The following is a 12,596-nucleotide window of genomic DNA, read 5'->3' as shown; positions in this document are numbered from 1 at the left end:
ATAAGTACTGCTTTGAGTTTCACAACATCTCTGTGATCATTATTACCTAATCCCCCAGCCCACAGTGGTGAGTAACGCACACACACACATGCACGCACATTCTAATTGTGGGCTAACAATATGGCAAGTGTGCAAAGTACAATGCTGAGAATCTGTTTATTATTGTTTAACAGAAAAAATACACATTTAAACTCATATACTAGAGGCTAATACACTAGTGAATACATTTTTCAGAGCCAGTACTTTGTGACGTTTCTTTCGATGCTGAAGGCAATGCATCAGGTACTGTTGGCTATTGAGCATCAGCCAATCAGTTCCTGATGCAGTATCATCCACATCAGAAAGCTCTTCTTCACCCCAACATCACTGCAGGGGCAACAAAAGCTAGATAGTTTACAACACATTTAGGTCCCTCTGCAATATCTTTGAGTGGTGAGAGGAATGATACAAAAATATCCCAAACTCATAAAAACAAGCCATTATTATTCTTTTCACCCTCCCATAATACAATAGCCAATACTGTACACTACACATCATTGTAAGTCAAGATGGCAGCAGAAGCATCTGGAAAGTGAATTCATGCAAATTCAAAATGGGCATGCATTATGAAAGAGCTGCAAGAGATGAGGCAGCACTTCAAAAGACTGTCGAAAAGAAATTTTTAAAAAGTGGGGAAGGGGGATGCGAGAAGAGGAAGAGCAGACAGAGAGGGTGTCTGTGAAACGCGCTTGTGTAATTGCAGTGACATCTTCATTGAGAGCCCTCCATCTCTTTCCTGAGTGCTCCAAAGGGCGTCGCTGACGCCGGTCGATGGGGAGAGCAGCCGAGGCGCTGTGTTTAGCATAATCCCAGAGGCCATTGTGAGAGCAGCTAGTGAACGACTCACAGTTGCCAGCTGAGATTTCACCAAAACACAGCAGAACACAAGGAGAAGTGGATGAGATAGGAAAATCAGAGAGAGGAGGGGGGTGGGAAGGGGGTGGGGGTGGGGGACTCAGGCGAGAAACAGGAGGATTGGCAGTGCTAATGAGGAAAAAAATGCCTAGTGTGCCAAATATTACATTACGCTAAATATGGAGAGGAATAGTTTGTATATGTAAGTTTTGCTGAGTGGTCGGAGGTCGCAGGATGGTTGCAGGATCGGGGTGGTTGTGGTTATTTGTGGTGAGTGTGCAGCTTGCATGGTATCAAAGAGGCAAAGTATTAAGTGTGAAACACGTTTTCTTCCAGGTGGACTGCACCTGTTGGCCCTTATTCAGGACTGTAATTCAATAATCTTCCCCTTTTTCTTCTTTTAACCAATCACTAACTGTTTTGAATTGTAACAGGCATAAAAAGATTAAGCAAAACTGTCACATGACTACATTTCTTCTCTTGTGCAATGATCATTACCTTAACTTAGAGTGTGAAATCCTCTTTGATCACTGTTTCAGGTAGGCAGGCGGTTTTTGAGCCAACCTTTGGTAAACAACTTGGTCTCCTCCTAACATGTTGCAGAAAACTCTACGATGAAAAATGAAATGTGTAGTTCAGACACTTGGCAGAAGCTTCATAGTTTATATGGTGTGTGATGTGAGATGAAATAAACACACAGTTTAGGGTATCAAGTTATGGAGTTTTTCTAGACAAACTGCAGAATCTCTCCAGGTGATTGTGAAAATATAAAGCACCATCACAGTTGCCTGCAGAGATTACCCAGTCAGCCTATAGATTCCTCACTTGTGTCCCATCTCTTACACACACACACACACACACACACACTGTTCTGTGGTGGGTATGTGTTATATCTATAAGAGTCAATTGGCAGCAGATGGTTAACACAGATCAGGATAAAGACCAAGCTTTGACCATACCCCCCTACCGTTCCAAAAGGTCTTGCGTTACCATGGTGACAAGGCCAAGGCACGTGCCTCCCATTGTTGAGCTGTATCCTCCGGAGTCAGCTGCACACCCAGTTAGAGGTCAGATGTCACCCAGGCCTCTCACTCAGGTCACCACTCACCAGCCGTCAGCCTTTGACCCCAACAAGCACTGAACAAATTGAGAGATGGGGGGAGAGAGAGCAGGACGAGATGACAAAATCAAAGATATTTACTCAACAATCCTGCATGACCACATGACAGTTCAGGATATTCTGACACACTTTATGTGTCAGTTGTGCTTATGACGTTTTGAGTGCAGATTCGCATTGTAGTCCTATGTGGGCAGTGTACAGTACAGTGGAGAATCTCACTCAGCATGTTACAGTATGTCTCCCTCTTGTGGTGAAGTTTGATGCTTTGAATAATTTCACATTATATGAGGACTTGATTCAAAGTGTAGCACAAAAATTCTGAATATGGGGCATCCTGGTGCCCTAGTGACTCATACAATATAATACCAATGACCCTGGTTTGATTCTACTCTAATACCTTTCTTAATTTCCTTTCTCTGCCAATGCTTCCTGTCTATATCTGCATTGTAAACTATATGATGAAGAGAAAAATGCCAAAAATGTAATTTATGCTAAGATTTGTAGAACTTGTGTATCAGAAATATGAGATACATGTGATAGTGAGCAGCATTTTGTCTATGAGGTTTTTTAGACAATGGTAATGCTGGATTCTACCAAAGATAATATCACATGTAATATGTCCACATATTCACCATGGTCATACATACATCTTGCTGAAAAAGCCTCTAGACCCTTATTATGTTTAATTAAAAATCCCTATTAGCTATTGCAATTTAACTGACCACATCGGACATATGTCCACACATTTTGGAAACTCTTTTGCCAGAGGTGCCATCTTTTCCATTGAGCCTGGATGCATGTTGGGATATTCAGGTCATCGAGTTGCAAAGTGTTGCTCAGGCGTTGACAAAAGAAAAATCTTAAGTTTATTAAACGGAACAGGCTGACAGTCCACACTTTGTTAGGCAGTGAATGAACAGAGTGGTTTTGACAGGCCTAACCTCTTAAGCTTCGGGTCCCACTGAGCTCAGCACAGCTAGAGCTAAATGCCATCTGTCCCAACATCATGAGGCCCCCCCAACCTGTCCCCCAACAGTTTAGCATAAAAATCATTCAATACTGCTATTAAAGGGAAAATATAGATAATTCTAGACATCTGATATCAAGTCCCTGAATTCAAAATAACACTTCCATTTTCAGTAAAAGCTAAGTGTACAGTCAAACATTTTAAAGCTATACAGGTTAAATGTTATGCAAACAATATCAGCGCTGGTAATCCACATGATTTGGTTTTCAAAAGGAAATGTGTGAGATTTCTTTGAAGACTTTAACAAAAGTTGCTGTAAAAGTTTTTTTAATAGGTGTAGTCTGGGTCTTGGGCATCTACTAGTCCTGCTGTGTAGTTAAACTTCACAATAAAGAGCAAAACAACTAGAACTCTGAGAGGGGAAGAGAAAAGACTAAGAGGAAAAAGGAAGAAATGGTCAAGCTAAGCTGATACTAGTGACCCCTGAATAGATTCACTGCTTTACTATTACATGGCCTCAAATTACATGTCCTGTCAAATTTTTTGTTAGTTTTGATTTTGCAAATAATAATAATAATACTCAAACACCCATATTTGACCTTTTTAAGGTCTGGAGATAGCATGGGGTGGGGGGGGGGTCAAGATCCTGCTGCAATTTTTTGGTCTGACACAACCTATTTAAACCACAAATCATTGTTTTCTAACTTAGTCCCTCACTGTGACTCATCAATGGCTACTCTAAATTCAATTTTGAACAAATTCATTTTACGCTTTACTGACTTCCACATACAGAACTGAACAATAAAATAATGATATCACCATATAAACTTTAGTCTTAATCCCTTCACAGTGTTGTCTGCTCCGTTAGCTGTCATTTAATGTTAAGAGCAAAAGTGACCTTTGTGCCCTGCAGCCAATGTGTGTGCTTTAGCACTTCATTAAGGCCCTGGGCCTTCACTGTACAAGCAATTGTCTTCCTCAAACAAAAAGACTGACGCATTGTATCAGTTGGAGGTAAATTTATCAAAGGAGGCCGATACAATGGACAGAGTAGCCCAAATTATGAAACAGGTCTGTAAGGGGCCTCCTGGTGAGCCATATTGTACTGTTTGTTGATGGTCCAGTTTGAACTGAATGACATGTGGTGACATGCAGATAGAAAACAGTGTGGTGTGTGAGAGTGTATACAGAAAAATGGAGATGTACAATATATAGAGTCTGTAAATGTGAATGCATGTGCAGCATGGTGTGCGGGAGTTGTGTGAAATGATGTGGGGTTGCATTTGCGTATACAAAGGAATGCTGAGAAACACAGGCAACCCATAGACCTCTGAGGTGCACACTGACTAAAAACAATTGGGATCTCCATGAACTGATGTGACATGTGTATTTGTCCCAGCCTTTCTGTTAAAGGAGCCCTACTGTAGAGGTGAATGAAAAAAAACAGTGCAAAGAAAGGGAGGGAAAGAGGGACAGCATGATGAGGTCTTTGGCAGAGTAAAAGGCAGCAACCTGCAATAGTACAAGCTACATAGAGTCTGAGGTGGTTTCATCTACTGCAGAGTCATTTATGTCAAATGTAAGGACAGTAAGATTTACATAAAAACAGGTAGAATGTCTTATATTTAACTAAAGTAAACATCTTCAGTGATTCCTCTCGTAAAGAATTTCCCTCAGTGGGCGTCTACAGTTATTTATACACCATAATTACTATAGAGTGATTGGTCGATTAATTGATTGATATAAAAATCAACTATTTTGATAATCAATTAAATATTTTTTAAGAAAAAATACCACATATTCTCTTATCTCAGCCTGTCTAATGTCAAGATTTGCTGGCTTTGTGTTTAGTATCACTGTAAACTGAATATCTTTGGTTTTGAACTGAAGCTCTGACATCTTATAGACCAAACAATTAAATGAGAAAATAATCTGCTGATTAATCAATAATAAAATAACCATTAGTTGCAGCCCTGCTAATCGTACCTATACCTATACAGAAATGATCTGCGGGCAGCCAAACACACCGTTTAGACTAGATACTTAATTTCACATAAACTTACTGTAGGACTGTGGAGACCAGTTTTAATTTGCCAGACGTTCAGTGTGGGACTGGCTGCCATTTAGCCCCTGCACTGCAGTTCCAGATGAAATGGGCCGATGGCACATCAGACTACTGACTGTCCTGACCATATTTACATCTCATCTCAGTTATTGGACGCATAATTCCTCCACACATCTATTCAATCTTATATCACCCACACACGCACATACACGGCCGACTACAATTATAATTTCATATGCCCCAGTGTATCAGCCACCCAAGCAATTTTCTACCATTTGAATGTGAATTTATGTCTCATGTAAATGAGTGGGGAGTCAATCTAGGCTCATTGGAGGACTGGCCTTTTCTCAGGGAGCATCCTGTCATAGGCCTCTGGTCATTTCAAGGTCCCTGTTCATCACCTTGATTTAACAAACAGCACAGACACTGAATGTGGCCTTGCCAGTATCACCAAATCGTACATAAAGAAGCAACAATTTTTTTTTCCCAAAACTTCCAAGACAAACAATTGAATGTTAATTCAAAGCCTCTCCTCAAAAGAGTACTGCTGCTCTGTTCTTAAACATGCACCTCATTTATAAACACAAACACTCAAAATTAACCAGTTACATTTAAGTGGTGAGATTATTTTTGACTCATAAAAATACACAGTCATGACGTGATATTAAATTTTAGATCTCGTCATAATCAACTTGCCTTGTTAACCTGAACACTTGACTGTATGTAAAAGCTGTTGCTTTTTAAAATGTTGAGTCATGTTTAAGAATGAACCATAAAAACAAGTTCCTCTAATGAGGAGCCTTCTCTGCTCCTCTATGAGCTGAAGAAAAAAAAACACACCACAGTTCTGGGAATGTGATAACAAACACTGTGGCATTGTGTGAGTTAACTACTGTGTATAGTGTACATCTATGAGAGTGTTAACAATGTGAGCACATTGCTCACCTCGGACTACGGGGATGTATACTTTCAAACCTGCAGATCCCAACATAAGCAAAGGGAACTTCACTCATATCTAACCTTAAGTTTTCTTATGAAGATGAGTTTTTTTTAAATAACTATTCAATTATGAGTTCCTGGTTAAGACATTACTTAAATGTGTAGTTTCACAGTTTCATGAATAAGGCTGAGGGGTTATTTTTATTACTTTAAAAGAGATGTTTTCAATCCTGAGGATAAAACCCTTGACAAAACATTCTCATTAGTGCATGTTTCATAGGGTCAGTTATTGGCTGTTTTATTGGCCGCATCACAACATAGCAAGCAGTAATATCTGACCTTTACAAAGAGCATTTCTTGTCAACACAGGCACTGTATCACTTCAGTAAGACCTCATCAGAGGGCAGGTTTCTTTCTACATTCATCTCAGAAAAAAATGTAGGTACCTAAATTGATACTTCTACCCCTGCTCAATACAGTTAAACACTAATTAAACTTTAATAAACAGTTCTCTTTTTCTATTCTATTATTCTACACATTTTAAGAGGCTGAAACAGAATCAAAAGATCCACACTTACCAGAGTATATTGAACAAATAAGACTAGTTTTAGAAAGGTGGGTAAATTTTACCCCCTGTTGAATAATTATGTATGGTGTGCTTTTTTCCACAAGTAAGTAGCTAGCTACTGTTGCAGTTCAGGAGATAAATGTGAAGTGAACCTTTCAGCTGATCAAACTATGCCTGAAAGACAAGACCTTGACCACATGATCGATCTCCTGCTCTTATCACAACAATAACCAGTCCACCTGCTGCTTATCACACGCGCTCTCCAAAACCCTTGCCAGTATTGCAAAATGCATAGAGCCCTCAGCATATTCGACCTCATCTCTTATCCAAAACCCAAGGTCTTTACGCTCATCTATCAAATACACCTGGCCTCTGTCCATACCATAGAGTTACAGATAATCTGATGTGAGCCTTACATAGTTTAATGAAATATGTTGATAAAATTGTTTCTGAAATAATTCAAAACAGCAATTTATAAGAAGATATATAACTGTTATAATGGTTGTAAAAGACAGGCAAAGGAAAATGTGCATATGATAGTGGTCAAAAATAAACAGGCAGTTCATATGAGGGTGAGGCACATGCAGAGCTCTTTAACAACTGACATCAGGTACATGCAGAGAAACAAGATGCCAAGCAGGTATGGAGATGAATCTCTGTTGGCGTGCAGTACTTACAGTGAGGTAGCAGTTAACACATGTTGTAATCATACTGCTAACTGTGTGTACAGAAGTGTTTGTACTGATGAGTGATGTTATTGAAAATGCAAGAAGCAGCCTGTCCCTCATTGTGTTTTATAGTAAATTTGTCTTATTTTAAACAGCATGAAGCCACAAACATTACAGACCACACTTTGTGCAGATATTACTACAACTAGAGAATCAAATCCTGGCAGACAGAGAGGAAATTATTTGTATTTTACTGTGAATATGAGGTGCATTACGACATAAAATTTAAACTCTCGTCACAGTTTAAAAAGACATGGCACCGCACAAATGTGTTGCATGAGTTACGGCACAGGGTTAAGACAAAGTCCAGAAAAATGCAGTGCTGCAGGTAAAGTGCTGTGTAATTCCAGCCCAGAGAAAGGACTTGAGGGACCAGCAAAAGAGCAATGCGGCTCACCGTGCATTTGTGATTGATGGTCTCTGTCTGTGCAATAGCTGACTGAGCAACATGTACATCTCTCTTATTCACACACTTAATGGCATGCACACATCCTATAGTGTGCATAACACATAACCACCACAACCCATGTATGTAATGTGCACGTGGAGCCTGCCTTTAAGTAATACACACATAAGACTCATCATGGTGGCTCATTTGGTGAGGGACCATACCATGTTAACTGCGACATCTTGGTTTGGAGACCGACCTGGGATCTTTGTCGCTTGTCCTCTTTCATCCCCTGATCTCGTCTATTATTTCTCCCTCCCATCAACGTACACTGTTGAATCAAACAGAAAAAAATGGGGGGAAAAAAATCTTTGATCATTAAAACCCAATGTACATAACATACAGATTGTTATACTTTGTTGATAACATGGATCAACAATACTGCATACATTATGAACATATTTGCCCCAATCCTTGATCCTGTCACGTCTCTGTTGTATGGTGCCAAGACATGTCTGGTCTGGCTTTTGGCCAGGCTGGGCTGGTCGCCACCACGGCCCCAGCAGCCTAGCAGGCAGGCCTAGCTTAATGCTGACACATCGCTAACATCAGCCAGGGAGAGGAAACATCAGCACAGCACCATTTCAGATTTACAAGGAGGGATACACTTGCTCATCTGCAGCAGAATTCAAGAAAATGTCATACTAACATTGTGGGACATTATTTTAATAAAATCCCAATTGAAGCCTGTATAATTACATGTATTCAAAACAATACTCATGAGGCTGAGACGATTTCCACTGGCAGAAAATTGGGGAAATGCATTAAAAAGGCCACACCCTTTCAAACGAACCTATGATCATTCACATAAAGCTATCATACCAAAATATTGATAGCCCTTGTTTTAAGTGGTTTCTGTTCAATGCTGCATGGTATTAAACACATCTAATGCAGATAACCAGTCTACATGTGGGATAATATAGGGTACACAGTAGTTTAATTTAGCTGAATACTGAAAGATGTTCTCTATGGTCTCATTGTAATGTAACATTTAGCACTGATGAATATTTGAGGCAGTAAGAAAATTATCAGAGCACCTGATTCCTACAAAGAAAATATATTTTCTTCTTCACAGCCGTTTTGTGAGGAAATCGACTGAGCCGCATTACCATTTGTAAAAGTGGATGGCATTTACAAACACTAACCAGGATTCTATTTAAATGCCTGCATAATGAAGAGGGTTAAAACTACACAAGGAAAGGTTAAAATATATATTATTGTATGAGCTAAATGGTACTAAAACCTGACACTACCCAGGCCCTTCACAGTACCGATGTTACTTTCCTTCACATTTAGATGACTGTAATCGCTGTCCTTTGTGCTTGGCAGGCCATGCAAATGAGATTGGCAAAAACGAGTTTGTGTCATCAATATACACAGATATAACCAGGAGTGCCACTGATTGATGATGCAAACCTTCTCCCTATAGCCTTGTTTGTGACCTCTGACTTCTCACCCCTCAAGGGGTTAAACTTATTACCCTTTGACTTGTGTGACCTCTGCTGTGAAAGGAGCTAGATTGAAGGATGACCACAGCTAAGGTCCTATTGGTTGCTCTCTGACCAAACTGTGGCCAGAGGGGCTGACCATCCAAACCCTAGAGGGATGTGACCCTGGCCCTGCCACACGCTCTGTGGATAATACTATTAACAGGTCAATAAAAGCCTAAAAAAGGGGGGAGAGAACGCTGCTTTAACCTAAAAGATGAGCAGAAGAAAGGGATGAGGGGGACATATTGTGGAAGGAACAGATTTCCAGGATGGATTTGGAGTTTATTCATCAGGTTTGTTTGAACAAATGATCGCCAATTTGATTTCCAAACAATGAAATGACCTGGACAGATTTTGAAAACCACTAACAACACGAGTGGGACTGTCCTGAATTTGTAGAGTGTACGGTCATTATTGTGTCTCAAACAAAACACAAAAAAACCACAGGAGCAACGAAAGTGAGCCAAATGTCTTATTCATTAAAGAAATTCTTAAACTATTGATTAGGCTAAACCTCAGCAAAATAATATGGGCATTTTAGCTTAGTCATCCCCGTAAAATCATGTTAAAACTCAGTATTTCAAATATACAGAATATATGCTAAAATGTAGAAAATATAATAAATATAGAACTTAAGATTCTACTCAACATAGAAATAAAATGTCCATAAAGAATATTGTCATCAGTATATTAAAGGAGAGCTGCTTTACACTGTACCACCATCTCTAGTATAGTAACAGAAGAGGGGTGTACTGGGGTGGTTGCCAGTATAGCACGTTACATGCAAGACATGTGCTCTTTCTGTCTCTCTCTCACACACGCGCACACAAACACACACACACTGCACGTTACAGGATTATTAGCCGTTTTTGCTGCTCCCTTATTTCGATTTCAGTTTGGCCTTTGATTAATTGAGACTAACTAAGACTACTTTTTATGAGGGAAAGAAAACAATATGTATCATGGCCACAACTCAAATGACCAGTAGTTTTTTAAATTGTGTTGCAATTCAAAGAATACTGTGCAATGTGAAAACCATTAAAAGATGAAGTACAACTCCCCAAATTCACAATTTGCTCATCTCCAACTCTTTTACACTCACCATCATTAGCATTGCACCCAAAAAAACCCACAATACTCTGTTAGAGCAAAGATGCTGCCATGTTTTTTTTTTTTTTAATACTAGACTTGATTTGACTGAAAGCCTCTACCCAAACATCATGAATACACATATAGAGGGTGTACACAGGGCATACACAATGCGCTTTGTCTCCCTCTACCCTTAAGAGTTGAGTGCCAATAAAAATAATAAAATGCAAGACTAAATTATGCAACAAGCAGCCAAAGCCATGACCCCTATAAAATTAGTTTTGAAAACAGCATTACGGGATAATAAAATAAAATCGAGCTGAAACACATGTAGCTAATAGAATCCACTCTGCTAAAGTTGGGAGACCTGCGGCTACAGTAGAGCTTGTAAACAAGCATACAAGCATGCATTCAGTGGCACACAAACGCACATGCAGTCTCACACAAACACATACACATTAGCAGCAGAGGCTCACGGATTACTCTGACACATGAAGAGAGGAAATCTTCGAGCGAAGAAGGAGAAAGCGCAAACCAAAGAAAACTGAAGAAGGATAAGCAGAAATGGTAGAAAGGAGAAAGAAACAAATTGTAATAGTACCTTATAAAGCATCAGTGTGATGAGAGAAGGGTGGGACACCTGCAGAACCATGCATGGTCTATCCAGAGCTCTTCAGCGACTGCTCCCTCACGGAGCACAGTGTGTGTGTATGAGCCGGAGAGAGAGTATGTGTGTGTGTCGGTGGCTGAGGGAGGGGATCCTACCCCTCCTCCTTAGGACTGTGCCTCCTTAACAGGATGGAGGGGTAGGTGGGGCCACTGCAATAAAGCAAACACACACACATACACACACACACATTTTTCTATGGTTGTTATGTCCTCGCTTCTCTCGCTCTTTCCCGCCTCCACACTTCCATCTTTCTGTCTCTTTCCAAGACTTGCTCTCTCCCTCCTTCCCTTGCAGACTTGCTCTCATTCCTCTTGCCTCGTGCGTCCCTCTGAATCTTAGTCTGTCTGCAAGGCTCTTACACTCTCCCTCTACCTTTCATCTCCCACCCCTCCCTACCCCTTGCCCCTATCCCCTCCTCTCTGACTGTATGGTAATATTAACATGCTCCCATTAATCTGAAGAGGAGAGGGACATATGCTGTTTCTGGCTGGTGGTCCACAACCTGCTAAACTCCTGGTGTGTGTGTGTGTGTGTATATGTATGTGTGTGTTGTGTGTGTGTGTCCCGTCGGTCTTTAGTCTCATAATACTACAGTGCTAAGATTAAGCGGGACAGTCAGAGAGCATGGTGCGTTAGAGAGATGAAAAGAGAGGAGAGGGACAGCGGGAAGAGGAGAGGAGTGGTGCCACGATCAACAGCAGCGAAGCACACTTTTTTAACCTTTTATAGTTCTTCTTGCACTGGGTTGCTGTGCCACCACCCCTCCTCCCCTTCCACTTATCCAGCCACCAAACACAAATCCCATCTGATTTGGGGAGTAGCCATCCCTACATAAATCACTCCCTTATTCCATTGGCCACACGTTACATTGAAAGTATTGATTTTTCTCTCCCCCCCCCCCTCCGCCGCAGCGCTGATTGCAAGGAAACCCTTCACAACGGTCACAAACAGGAAGTGGAAAAACAAACCACGGGTGTGTTTCGATTGACCACAATGGCGGACTCCGAAGCTTTGGTCACAAGAAGGGGGATCTCTGCTTTGCTGCACACAGCACACGTGATAGAAACCCTGAGACAGTATGTCAAATACAGAAAGAGCAGATAAAACACAAAGAACTAATCATTCAAATGTAACTAGCACTTCAAAACAATTGTACGAACAGGGTGAATTTGCAGCTACATCATCCTCAAAACAAACCAGGAAGTATCAGTATTACATACATCTGTATTTCAGTATTTCCAAATCTGATATCACTCCACAAAGATTGATATCTTACATTTTGCTATTGCGTGTTTTAGAGCTTTAAAAAGAGTAAACACCAAACCTTTCGAGAGGTGAGATAAAATAACAGCAAATGAAACTCTATGGTTTTAAATGACCCACTGTCCTTAGATTAAAACTGACCATGAGAGGAGCAAATGCTGCCGTTTCCATGGCAGCACAGCTGAGGACACTTTGAACTCTGACCTTATACTCCTGCCTGTGCTCTGAAGCAGTGACCAAATCCAGGGGTCAATCAAAAAGAAGGTCAGCAGGGGTCAAATGGTAATGACCCCTCTGGTTACGCAACCACACCGTATCAACCTCCTCAGAGTAGCATCTAAACATCATTCATCCT

General features: G+C 40.6%; 1 long non-coding RNA gene across 1 annotated transcript; it reads right to left on the bottom strand.

Annotated features, from left to right (window-relative positions):
• Positions 1-1,703: 1,703 nt before the first annotated feature.
• LOC108880365 (uncharacterized) lies at positions 1,704-11,345 on the bottom strand. The gene is made up of 3 exons (XR_001960466.1): positions 10,910-11,345; positions 7,894-8,000; positions 1,704-2,031 (listed from the first exon to the last, which is right to left on the bottom strand). It is a non-coding gene; the product is annotated as an uncharacterized LOC108880365 (long non-coding RNA).
• Positions 11,346-12,596: the final 1,251 nt, after the last annotated feature.

Source organism: Lates calcarifer, linkage group LG16_LG22, assembly GCF_001640805.2.
Source record: "Lates calcarifer isolate ASB-BC8 linkage group LG16_LG22, TLL_Latcal_v3, whole genome shotgun sequence".
NCBI lineage: Eukaryota > Metazoa > Chordata > Actinopteri > Centropomidae > Lates > Lates calcarifer.
This window is presented reverse-complemented; position numbering and strand designations above follow the sequence as displayed.